The sequence below is a fragment of the Boleophthalmus pectinirostris genome, unplaced genomic scaffold, assembly GCF_026225935.1.
Source record: "Boleophthalmus pectinirostris isolate CB_2022bp ecotype Guang Dong unplaced genomic scaffold, ASM2622593v1 HiC_scaffold_23, whole genome shotgun sequence".
Taxonomy (NCBI): domain Eukaryota; kingdom Metazoa; phylum Chordata; class Actinopteri; order Gobiiformes; family Gobiidae; genus Boleophthalmus; species Boleophthalmus pectinirostris.
The window spans coordinates 33,182,963-33,191,650 of NW_026571207.1; the positions used below are offsets into that span (position 1 = coordinate 33,182,963).

The 8,688-nt window shown below is 42.1% G+C and overlaps 1 protein-coding gene across 1 annotated transcript in view; it reads right to left on the reverse strand.

Annotated features, from left to right (window-relative positions):
- sparc (secreted protein, acidic, cysteine-rich (osteonectin)) overlaps positions 1-4,102 on the reverse strand; it is a 38,330-nt gene extending 34,228 nt beyond the window's left edge. Inside the window, exon 1 of the mRNA XM_020920558.2 lies at positions 4,016-4,102. The gene's annotated coding sequence lies outside the window, so the exon portion shown is untranslated. The remainder of the gene's footprint in view (positions 1-4,015) is intronic.
- Between the last annotated feature and the right edge of the window lie 4,586 nt (positions 4,103-8,688).

Consider the following 8,688-nt stretch of genomic DNA (forward strand, 5'->3'; position numbering starts at 1 on the left):
GTTCTAGTCCTGTTCTAGTTCTGGTTTAGTCCTGGTGTAGTCCTGTTCTGTTTTAGTCCTGGTTGTAGTCCTGTTTAGTCCTGTGTAGTCCTGTTTTAGTCCTGGTTCTGTAGTCCTGTTCTAGTTCTGGTTTTAGTCCTGTTGTAGTTCTGGTTTAGTCCTGTTGTAGTCCTGTTTTAGTCCTGGTTTAGTCCTGGTTTTTAGTCCTGGTGTTAGTCCTGTTCTAGTTCTGGTGTAGTCCTGTTCTAGTTCTGGTTTAGTCCTGTTGTAGTCTGGTTTAGTCCTGTTGTAGTCCTGTTTTTAGTCCTGGTTTAGTCCTGTTCTAGTTCTGGTTTAGTCCTGTTGTAGTCCTGTTCTAGTCTGGTTTAGTCCTGGTGTAGTCCATGGTTTAGTCCTTGAAACATGATACTGTAAAATCTGGGCAGTGCAGTGTCCATCTGTATTGACACAGCTGGACTCAGACTCAGCTGGGATCTTGGTGAGTGTAATATTGTGACAACTTAAATCCAGATTGTCAGTGTCCGTCCTTCACTTCGATGTATCTTATGTATTTTGTAGAATCTTATGACACAGAAGAATTGGTTTTCGAAGTGTTTTCCCACATTAAAAAAGGTTAAAAACAAAATAAATGTGCAGAATATATAAAGTATCTCTCCTAATACTACTCCTAAATGTATGCTCCACCAGGACTAAAGCAGGACTAAAGCAGGACTAAACGAGGACTAAAGCAGCACTAGAACAGGATTAAAATAGGACTAAATCAGGACTAGAACAGGACTAAACCAAGCCTTCATCAGGACTAAGACAGTGTTAAAGCAGGACTAGAACAGAACTAAAACAGGACTAAATCAAGACTAGAATAGGACAGGACTAAGACAAGACTAAACCAGGACTAAGCAGGACTAGAACAGGACTAAACCAAGCTTTCAGCAGAACTAAACCAGGACTAAAACAGGACTTTCTCTCCTCCTTGTCTCCTCTCTTGTACTCCCTCTTTTGTCCTTCTCTCTCCCTCTGTCCTTTCTCCCTGTCTCTTTCCTTCTCTCTATTCTCTCTCTCCTCGCTCACTCCCTCTTTCTCTCCTCCTTGTCTCCTCTCTCGCACACTCCCTCTCTTTCCTCCCTCATCCATCCTTCTCTCTCCCTCCTCCCTCTCTCTGTTCTCTATCCCTCCACCCCCTCTTTCTCTCCTCCTTGTCTCCTCTTTTGTACTCCCTCTTTCATCCTTCTCTCTTTCTCTGCCCTTTCTCCCTGTCTTCGTTCTCTCTTTCCCCTCCTCCCCTCTCTGTTCTCTCAATCTATCCCTCCACTCCCTCTTTCTCTCCTCGTCTCCTCTTTCGTACTCCTTCTTTCATCCTTCTCTCCCCCTCTACCCTTTCTCCCCGTCTCTCCCTCCTCCCTCTCTCTGTTCTCTTTCCCTCTATCCCTCCACCCCCTCTTTCTCTCCTCCTTGTCTCCTCTTTCATACTCCCTCTTTTGTCCTTCTCTCTCCCTCTATCCTTTCTTCCATCTCTTTCCCTCTCTCCGTTCTCTCTTTCCCCTCCTCCCCTCTCTGTTCTCTCTCTCTCATCCCCCACTCCCTCTTTCTCTCCTCATCTCCCCTCTCGTACTCCCTCTTTCATCCTTCTCTCACCCTCTGCCCTTTCTCCCCCGTCTCTCTCCCTCTCTCTGTTCTCTCTTTCCCCTCCTCCCCTCTCTATTCTCACTCTCATCCCTCACTCCCTCTCTCTCGCTCCTCCTCTCTCGTACTCCCTCTTTCGTCCTTGTCTCTCCCTCTGCCCTTTCTCCCCGTCTCTCTCCCTCTCTCCATTCTCTCTTTCCCCTTCCTCCCCTCTCTATTCTCTCTCTCTTCCCTCACTCCCTCTTTCTCTCCTCCTTGTCTCCTCTTTCTTACACGTCCTCTCTTTCCTCCCTCTTCCGTCCTTCTCTCTCCCTCTGTCCTTTCTCCCTGTTTCTCTCTCTCTTTCCCCTCCTCCTCTCTCTGTTCTCTCTCTGTCTCTCATCCCTACACTCCCTCTTTCTCTCCTCGTCTCCCCTCTCGTACTCCCTTTCGTCCTTCTCTCCCTCTGCCCTTTCTCCCCATCTCTCCCTCTCTCCGTTCTCTCTTTCTCCTCCTCCCCTCTCTGTTCTCTCTCTCCTCCCTTACTCCCTCTTTCTCTCCTCCTTGTCTCCTCTCTCGTACTCCCTCTTCCTTCCTTCCTTCTCTCCCTCTGCCCTTTTTCCCCGTCTCTTTCCCTCTCTCCGTTCTCTCTTTCCCCTCCTCCCCTCTCTGTTCTCGCTCCCTCTATCCCTCCACCCCCCCTCCCTCTTTCCACTCACCCCCTCTCCCCCTCTTCCTCCTTCTCTCTCTCTCTTCTCCCCCGTCTGATTTTTTTTCCCCTCTTGTCGATGTGGCACAGACAATACAGCGCTCCAAAACCGCAACCTCTACCTGCCTCTGCTAATGACAGAGGAGCGTCACCGTGGCAACACACAATTTAAACCAGATGCCCCGAAAGAGCACAGAGTAACGAACACGACGCAGCCAAAAGAGCCCGTCAGCTTGCGGAGGACTTAAGTTTGATATGGTAACGAGATTGGTAAAGCTAAAAAGTCCACGAAAAGCTGAAAATGTAGTTGTAATCAGAAATTGTTTTACAAAATTTGAGTGAACAACAAAAAAAAAAGGATGATCCAGAATCTTAAGGCATTAAATTCTTTCTTCTTTAGGCCATGAAATCACAAAAATGTCCATGTAAGTGTGCAGGATGAAGCTAAAACTGCAGATTTCAAAGTTCAGTACAAGCCGGCTTTGTGGAGCAAACAACAACCGGCTTTGTTCTATTTGCAGAGACTGAAAATGGGTTTTGTTTCATTCAGTAACTTTGAAAATATCTCTTGAATTTGCAATCCAATATATGAAAAATTATCTTATTTTGTCTTAAATATTAAAGTTTCACGCATGGTTAAAATCTGCATATCCATTTGCAGCATGAGATTGAATTGAGTCCCCAAACATACATAGTTTTTGCACAATTTGTTAGATTTTAGAAATTTTGACCAAAATTTGCAATGTTTGTGGTTGAATATTTGCGAAAGAAAATTTTGTAAACTGTCACTGTGCAAAATAAAGCAGGAAACCGCAAGCAAAAAGTACTAAAGTTAGACAAAATTAAATCTCAAAGTTTGTTTGTTTGTTTGTTTTTTTTGGTATTGGTTTAGTTCTGATTTGATCTTGGTTTAGTCCTGATGTAGATTTGATTTAGTCCTGTTCTAGTCCTAGTTTAGTTCTGGTTTGATCCCAGTTTAGTCCTGTTCTAGTCCTGGTTTAGTTCTGGTTTGATCCCAGTTTAGTCCTGTTCTAGTCCTGGTTTAGTTCTGGTTTGATCACAGTTTAGTCCTGTTCTAGTCCTAGTTTAGTTCTAGTCCTGGTTTAGTTCTGGTTTGATCCCAGTTTAGTCCTGTTCTAGTCCTGGTTTAGTTCTGGTTTGATCACAGTTTAGTCCTTTTTTAGCCCCAGTTTAGTTCTGATTTGATCCTGGTTAAGTCCTGGTGTAGACATGGTTTAGCCCTGTCCTAGTCCTGGTTTAGATCTGCTTTGATCCTGGTTTAGTTCTGATGTAAACTTGGTTTAATCCTGCTCTAGTCCTGGTTTAGTCCTATTTTAATTCTGTTTTAGTCCTGATGTAGACTTGGTTTAGTCCTATTCTAGTCCTGGTTTAGTTCTGGTTTGATCCTGTTTTAGTCATGATGCAGACTTGGTTTAGTCCTATTTTAGTTCTGTTTTAACCCTGGTTTAGTCCTGATGCAGACTTGGTTTAGTCCTGTTCTTGTCTGTCTAAGTCTTGGTGCAGTCCAGTTTCAGTCCCAGTTTAGTCCCGGCTTTGATGTGGTGTGCAAATGTGAACACAGCCATGACAAAACACAGCAGGAAAGAGAAAAGAAGGGAGAAACTCATTCATAAAAAGTGATAAAAGTGCATTTGTTTTTCACTGGGATCATCAGACAGACTATTTCTATTTCTGCGTGTTTCTTACCTGTGTGTTCAGAGCAGGAGAGCGGAGCAGAGCACAGCAGGACGGTCGGGGCGATCTAACTCTCAACTCCTCTCCTTAAGCCTGAGGACATCCACAGGGGGAGGTACTACACTGGAATCTGACCCCCTCTCTCTTTTCTCTCCTCCACCCCCTCTCCTCCTTCTCTCCAGAGCAAAGTCACTCCCTCTGTGGGCGGGTAGTGGCACGAGGATCAACAAACACACTGCAAAACACCGGGATCGAAAAAATTGCTGGATTGGATATCGGTTGCCAAATATTGGTTCAGCAAATATCCTGTTTTGACATTTGAATTGATGTAATAAAACTGTTTACTGCTCATAGTCGGCCCAAAAACTGTAGTTGGGTAAATGCAAGACTGATGAGTTTAATGCCACACTGAGGACAATTTAAACCCAAGCATTAACATCTCCATGGAGACAGATTGTGGACCCTTTCCAAAAAAGTTACACGGTGTAACTTTAGGTAATAAATAAGAACTACATGACACAGTTGCATGAGTTTTGTCTGATCATAATTGTATTTTAAAGGAGTAAATGCTGTTTTCGGTCTTTGCTCTGGTATCAGCTGATATCGGGTACAGGCAGACACTTTAAGATCTAGTATCGAAATAGGTATCAGAACTGAAAAAGCTGGATCGGTGCACCTCTATAGTAGGGTGGTCCAAAAAAGATTTTTTTTTTAGATTCTCTAGATTAGAACTCTGCATTTGGTTCCATATCTGGTCAAAATATTTGGGTCCAAATGTGATGCAAATTAATTAATATTTAGAGGTTTGTTACGTGCGGGCACATTGATTCGGATTATTAGTTGTTTTTGTTTCCTTTTGTAGTAAGTTGTGATTGGTCCTTTTTGGTATGGTTTTTGTTTATGGTTTATTTTTGTGTGGCTGTGCGGAGCCTATAAATGCGGCTGTTTGCCCGTGACGCGCTCTCTCTCTGCTCCTCCGCTCCGTGCGCCTTGCTCCGCTCAGCCACGCTCACCTTGAGCTCTCCAGACTCCGTGTGCGCGCTCTGAGGGTGGCCTCGCCCCTGTCAGCCAGGTGATGGGTGGGCTCCATGTAGCCTTCGTTAGCCATTAGCCTTTTGTTTTGACCTGGTGGGACCGGCTGTCCTGTTTTCGCTTTTCTTTTGAGTACAGGATGGTTTGGGTTTTTTTCTTGTTTTTAGTTACATTTGCTAGTACTGGCTTCTACGGCCCTATACGGGGTTTGGCCCGGTGTCACACCTTTTTGTTCTGTTTTCCCGGCTCGGCAGGTCCACCTTTTTATTCATTACTTTTCATTTTTTGGGGGGGCACGGGAGGGTTTTAAAATTTCTTTAAAAACGTTTTTTAAAAATTAAGAACCAACGATAAATAAAAGAAATTAAAGAGCTATATTTTGACTCTCGTGTCCTTTTTAAATATGTTGGGGCTCACCTTGTGGAGGTCGTAACAAGGTTGTTCAAGGCACTTGAAAATTGCCCTATAGCCTGGACTATAACATAAAACCAAATAAATAAGGAGTATTTGAATAATTTATCATTTTATTTTGGAAACACAAACTGAAACTTGCATTAAAAAATACTTAGAAAGTCCATAAAAGTTGGTTAGAAAGTCTAGCTCCACTGTGGCATTACAGTAGATGTGAAGCCTGTGCTCTTTGACTGTTTCTGATCTTCATTCTTTGTTCGACTACAGTTAAAATCTTGAATAAGCTTCAGCCCCTTTCAGCAACATCACTGACAACTTTCCTGGAATGCACAATTTTAGCAGCACTGATCTGCTTCCTTCATAATCTGCTTGATTAAGAGCATCACAACCTTTGAACTTCCTTTTCCATAATATTGTGAACCATCAGCTTCTTCTGTTCTTCTGTCACTCTGGAGTTGGAGGATCCAGTCCCACCATTTCTTCACTCAAGTACCAAAGATGTCACCCCAAAACTGTTAAGGCTGATTTCTTCACAACTGAATTTTCATACTGTGAAGCTTCTTAAGAGGATTTTTGTATAGAGGATTTTTTAAGGGAAGTGAAATACAGCGACAGTCCTTTTTCAAATGTTGTGCATGCGTAACACCACCATCCTCCTCCACAGCTCCCTCAGTAGAAATATCTCCTCCTGCCTCCTTACTCTAGAAATCATGCTTGTTTACATCCAGTGCACGTTCAGAATTACTGTTGAAATGACCTGTCTAGAAATATTTTAGCGAACGACGCGTCAGTTTTTAGACTCTTCATCTGCTTCAGTCGCGCAGTCGCTGGAAGGAATCTCCAAGAATCACCTCAGTTTGTCTTTGCTCCTTTTTGCCTTCACTTCTTCTTTCAGTGACCTCAAAAACTGACTTTCTTTTCTTTTGCGGCGAACCGGTCGTGGATTCTCATCTGCAATTGCAACAAACTTTGTGCGAATTGCGAGGAAGCGAACAGTTTGAAAAAGCCTCTAAGAACCGCTGCATAAACCACGTAATCCCCGCACACCTGCGAGTCAATTACATTAGAAACGTAGGGACAACCTAACAGCCAATAGATAAAGAGGGAGCCTCATTGTCTAATGGCTGATGTTTATCTGGCCTCACTACATCCACAGTTGATAGATTTTCATTCTTTCTTTTTTTTTTTTGGTCATCATATTTACAAGGCTGCTGCGTCTCTGTAATGGTATTTTAAACTTTTACTGACAATTTGAAACAAAAAAAAAAAAAAATCCTCCATACAACCTTTAAGGAAAACCAAATCATCTGCAGGAGCTTCAACACTTGATGTAGAAACTTAATGCAGCTACATCATCTTTTGGATGCTAAAACCTAATGCAGTGTTCTAATCGAGGTGATCTGAAACTTGATTTTTTACCATGCTTTGATGGACCAGCAAGAACTTGAATCAGAATTTGACTTTGAACATTAGATTTGACATGAATGATTAAGCTATAGGTTAATAATGGTTAAGTAGTGGTAATATACTATTGTAGCCACAGCTGCCCTGAGACAGACTGACAAAAGTGTGGCTGCCAATCTGCGCCATCGGCCTCTCAGATCACCATCGACACTCAAACACACACCGCATACATACCAGGCAACGTGGGCGAAGTGTCTTGCCTAAGGACACGTTTATTTGACTGTATTTCTTGTTTTAGAAAATGTTTACCTTTTCTCCTTTGCGATTCTCATTTTTAATTTGATGATTTCAGTGCAGCGTTCTCTGTAGTCTGGCTTTTGCTCAAAGTCATGTTTCAAAACGGCAACTATTTTTAGACTTTATATTTTTGCACAACAACTCAACAACAAATGTAATGTAATGACAGTTGTAATGACGGAAACAGTCGACAATAGAGGCCTTGGCTGGTGTCTTATCAGAAGCTTTCTTATGGCTTAAACAGATGTCCTTCAGCATATTTTAAACATGACGGTGCTGCAGGTTAGCGTCCTGTCTGGGCTATATTTTCCTCTTTAGTCACGTCTCCACTGTCCCTCACTGAACATCATGTTGTGTAGAAGCCTTTTTTTTCTTTTGTTTTGTTTGTTGAATTAGTGCGTTATTGTTTCATTTCAGATTCACCCGAAAAGTCACGTCATTAAAACAAACGTGTAGAAAAGCATATTCAAAGATATTCCTGAAACTCGACCTACTCCAGCAGCATGAAAAAAACACTTTTCTTTACGTTAATAATAAATAAGAATAAACTATAACAGATCCAGATCACTGTTACGTTACAATTTGTTCAAACCACAAACATGACCTGATGATAAACAGGACCACTGACTTCTTGTTAAAAACTTACAACTTCATTTTTTTTTTTTTACTTAGTTTTATTGTTTAAAAATGATATAAAATTTTGTGTGAATTTCAGAATAAAAAGTGGGTGGAGCTACGGGGTGAGTGATAAAACAGGACTTACTCAAACACGGTTCAATCACAGTTCAACTCTGAGTGGATAAACCTTCCTAACACTTGACTTTGCTTTGTGTGTCTTCTTTAAAAACGTTTGGATACTGTTGAATCTGAGTCGGGTCAGTAGTTATGAGTCTCTGGAGCATCCTGACCTGGAAAAAAGTCTGGAACATCTCAGTCTCAGACTCCAAACTCCTGAGTCAGTCTCACGGCAGCAGGAGCCCTTGAGTGCGTATACATGCACATCAGTATCCCAGTTATTCGTCATATCCCGGTTCTGTCAGTATTCAGGATACTGCGTTTACATGCGCGCTGAGAAACCGGGACACTCATATCCCTGTGTACATGATCAAATGTAGTATCCCGGTTTCTTGACATAATCTTACAAATGCACAAGTGCAAAAATTTACTTAAATCAATTTAATAAACCAGGAAAAAAACAAACCGTCAGCTCCTTTAGCATAAGAAGCTCAGGAGGTTTAACCAGCGGTGAGGAGCTACAAGATCTCCCACAATCCACTGCACACATCAAACCCAACACATTCTTCATTAAAATCTTCTGCATAAATAAACTCAACTTTACAACATATAAACCATAACCACTAGAGCCACATCAGCCGTTTGATCATATCATTCAGCTTTGATCACAATTTACAGAAACAAAACTTAAGACTACATGGCTGATTTACATAAACGATGATAAAATCAGCTCGCTCCTTGGTTTCTTTCGGACTAAAGGACACGACTCAGTGGATTATGTGTGTTCTTTTTGTGACAGAGGAGGT